This window comes from Propithecus coquereli, unplaced genomic scaffold (assembly GCF_000956105.1).
Source record: "Propithecus coquereli isolate 6110/MARCELLA unplaced genomic scaffold, Pcoq_1.0 Scaffold16, whole genome shotgun sequence".
Taxonomy (NCBI): Eukaryota; Metazoa; Chordata; class Mammalia; order Primates; family Indriidae; genus Propithecus; species Propithecus coquereli.
In genome coordinates this window covers 8,255,042-8,258,935 of record NW_012140524.1, presented here as the reverse complement: position 1 = coordinate 8,258,935, position 3,894 = coordinate 8,255,042, and the positions used below count along the sequence as shown (strand labels likewise).

Sequence of the window (3,894 nt, the reverse complement as noted above, 5' to 3'; positions counted from 1 at the left end):
GCCCTCTCTGCTGTAGGCATTGCAGTTTTTGGTGCATCTCATCGATTTACTGACCATACTTCTCAGATGTAATGGTTTTACTGAGATTCAGAAAGCTGTAGTGGATCAGACCAGCAGCAGACCACCAAACAGTGACTATGACCTTTTTTTGGTGCAAGTTTGGCTTTGGGAAGTGCTTTGGAGCTTCTTCTGAGTCCAACCACTGAGCTAGTCATCGCTGGTTGCCATATAAAATCCACTTTTTTTTTTTGGTCAGTTCCAAATTTTATTTCATTAACTTAAAAGGTGAACAAAATGTGTATTTCAAATCTCATTAAACTTATCTGAAACATACATTTACATAGAAGACAAACAAATACAGGATTTCAAGTAACTTATTGTATAGTCCATTGTCCATTTAAAAATATTCTTCTGGCAGGGGGGGTGGTGGTGGTAAGGGCAACATATGTAACCCAAACATCTGTACCCCCACAATATGCTGAAACAAAAAAAAAAAAATTCTTCCTTCCACAAAAACTCTACATTGAAAGACAAAAAAAATATTTTTTTTACTGCATAAAAGCTAGATGCAAAGTTCTGATGTACATTTATTTCACTGTCAACTCTGATGATGATGGGAGGCGCAAGTGTGCATAGTTCAGTAAAATAATGCAAACAAAGAGCTTCTGCTTCTCTCAGATGCAAATTAGAAGCCTCCATTCATGGCTCTTGGAGTACTATCACATAAATGATGCTCATAGTAAGTCACTTCTTCTTCTTTCCTTTCCCTTTTTTACTTCCCTCTCCTTGCTGAAGACTTTGGTCACCAACTCCTGTTTTTTGTGTCCTTGTTTTTAGTTTAGGTATCATTTCCGCTGCGTACAACATTACTGACTTACCTCAAGAAATACATTAAGTCCAACTGCTGAGCATACATCTTGAATCTCTGTAGCTGTAGGATTTTCAACAGCCTTACTGATGGGGATCCGCCTTCCTTCTGCGATGGTCTTCTTATTATTTAAATAGGCAGGATAGATACAAATAAACATGTCCTGGTCGGCTGGGGACCGCGCGGCTGCGCAAGCCATCCTCACAGGTGTCCGCACAGCGCCAGCACAAAACTCCCTTGGCCTGATTATTTGCGTAAAGTGTAGTAGAATGGGGATATAGGCTCATTTTAAGTTGGCTTTGCTGGAACTTTTTCATAAGGAATCTCACATTAGGCTTTTGAAAGCCTGTCAAGGCTAGAAAGCAATGCCAAGGATTTTCCATCAGACTGTGCCTGTAACAGTATAAAGTCAGTGAATTCCTCTCTTCTTGAGGTCCTCTAAATATCTTGAAGTTCCTGGGCCTGTCAGAAAGTGACATTCTTCACTTACTGCAAGGTCAAGAACCCTGTAAGGGAATCATGAAGACAAGCTCCCAGGCCAGTCTTTTTCCAAGTGTGTTGTCTTTAAAGGTCAACCTCAGTCCCTCAAAGCAGCCTGGTCACATTTGGAAATATGACTTTCCAGTCAAAGCCTTGGCAAAATAACCACTGTTTCCAACGTGTCCTGGTACAAAGGAAAACAGATTTTTACTGAACTAATGCAAGTAACTATATTGTCATAAAATAAGAATGCCAATGAATAGTTTCCAAATTCTGGAGAATTCAGGTAGAAAGAAAGGTAAATGTTTCAATTTTGCTACAAAACTATACTTTACCTAATTGCTGTAAGCTATAGATAGCGCAAAAGAAAAAAAAGTTTTCTTGAATCTGGAAAGCAAAAAGAATCAGCGATGTTTCAAACAAAAAGCCATTAAAAATCATTTCAGCTCCATGTAATTAATTCTTGATCACCTCGATGTTGGGTTAGCAATCTTCATGAATGCATCAGTTTTTTGTTAGAGTTTTGGAAGTTTTTACCTAGTCCAATGGTATGATCTCCAGAGTTATAAGAAACTTGTATTCAAGAGTAATGGCCGGGCACTGTGGCTCACGCCTATAATCCTAGCACTCTGGGAGGCCAAGGCGGGTGGATCGTTTGAGCTCAGGAGTTGGAGACCAGCCTGAGCAAGAGCGAGACCCAGTCTCTATTTAAAAATAGAAAGAAATTAGCTGGACAACTAAAAATATATAGAAAAAATTAGCTGGGCATGGTGGCACATGCCTGTAGTCCCAGCTACTCGGGAGGCTGAGGCAGGAGGATCGCTTGAGCCCAGGAGTTTGAGGTTGCTGTGAGCTAGGTTGACGCCATGGCACTCTAGCCCAGGCAACAGAGTGAGACTCTTGTCTCAAAAAAAAAAAAAAAAAAAGACTTAATTTTAGAATGTGAAATTTGATTTGGGGAAGTATATCACACATCAAAGGTTTAAAACACTTGATATCAAAACAAGAAAGGTTTAAAACATTTGACCAAAATAGAATCACAGGTCACTACTGGTTGAGGACCTGGAAATTGATTAGTTTCCTAAACACCTGTTTGTCCTGTGTACTTCTTTGGAAAGTGTTCCTGTATCCTTCCTAGCCTGGGCACTGAATTCTGCAGGTTAGAGGCCCTAATTTAGCCTCATATTTAATAGAGCAGTTATGACATTGATTATAGCCCTGCTTGTATTAATATGCGTCAGTCTCCACCTGTCCAGGCAGTGACTTCATTCTCTTTAGGTTTCCAGTGCTTAGTACACAGTCAGGCACATGTGTGGGCCTCAGTAAATATTTGCTTAATAAATCAATTGAATATATGAATCCAGCATGTTTCTGTTTAAATTAAAAATTGGTAGATGAGTTGATATATTTTACACAGAGAGAGTGAGAAGGTGGGGGATGCAGAAAATAGATACCTACGTAAAGTCAATTGTGTTAGGCACTAAAGAACCAAAAATAGATTGTAAATGTGACCATTAGTTCAGGCTGTGTGTCACAGATCTACTGAAATTACTTACTAAGCTGCCTTTATCTATTTATAAGATACTTTGCTTTTGTTCCCCAACTTCCACACATTTCTGGATAGACAGTGAAATGTCCCGGGGACTTTTTCTGAATCTAATTAAACCAGGAATTCTGAGTTCACAAGATTTTGTTTTAAGCTCTTGCTCCATCATCTAGTTGGTTTCAAGTTCTAGCCCTATTAGCTACTAGATATCTAGCCAGCTAAACCTTATCTAGTAGGTAAACCTTGGGCAAATCACCTCATGGCTCTGAACCTCAGTTTAATGACTCCAAAGCTCAGCCATCTCCCCTATGCAGGTAAAAAGGAGGTCAGAGCATTTTGCAAACTACTGAGCAGAATATGTTGCAGTGATTTATTTGTTCCAACATAAGGTTATCAAGCTTTACACAGTGATAAAGTACATAGACTCTGGTGGCAGATTCTGTTCCGGCAATGCCACTTACTAACCTCGAAAGCTTGGTTTAGTTATTTACCCCCTCCCTGTGCCTCAATTCCTCCATCTGTGAAATGATATTAATAATGGAGTTTTTATGAAGACTAAATGAGATAATTCACATAAAATCTGTGCGGGCACCCCGTGAGATCTAAAACTATGTCAGCTGTAATTATTACACTGAAGACTCATATTGAGTCTGTAGGTCTTTTGAGATAATTTGGCATCTGCGTGAAAGCTGAATTATTGCTAATTTTAGAGAGAAGAAAGGATCCACAGTCACTTCACCTCTATAAACTGAACCTTCTGGCATGGCTTAATTAGTGCCCTGCTGTGGGGCTGAAAGTGGCACTTGACCTTAGATTCTCCATAAATCCTCCTGACAAACTGACCGCTCCATGAGGTCATTGCTTGTACTGCTGGGCTAAGAGGCCACTGGCTTTGTTTTAGCCTTTCCCAGATTACTGGAGCTGCACACAGGAAAACCAATTTTCCACTGGGGTTCCTCAAATGTTTAGACTTGGTGTAGTCCTCCAGTGAGTTAAAACT

At 39.8% G+C, this 3,894-nt stretch overlaps 1 pseudogene across 1 annotated transcript; it reads right to left on the bottom strand.

The window, feature by feature from the left end:
• Positions 1-713: 713 nt before the first annotated feature.
• On the bottom strand, positions 714-1,086 carry LOC105807614 (annotated as a pseudogene). The gene has a single exon (XR_001137340.1). The product of XR_001137340.1 is annotated as a signal recognition particle 19 kDa protein pseudogene (transcript).
• Positions 1,087-3,894: the final 2,808 nt, after the last annotated feature.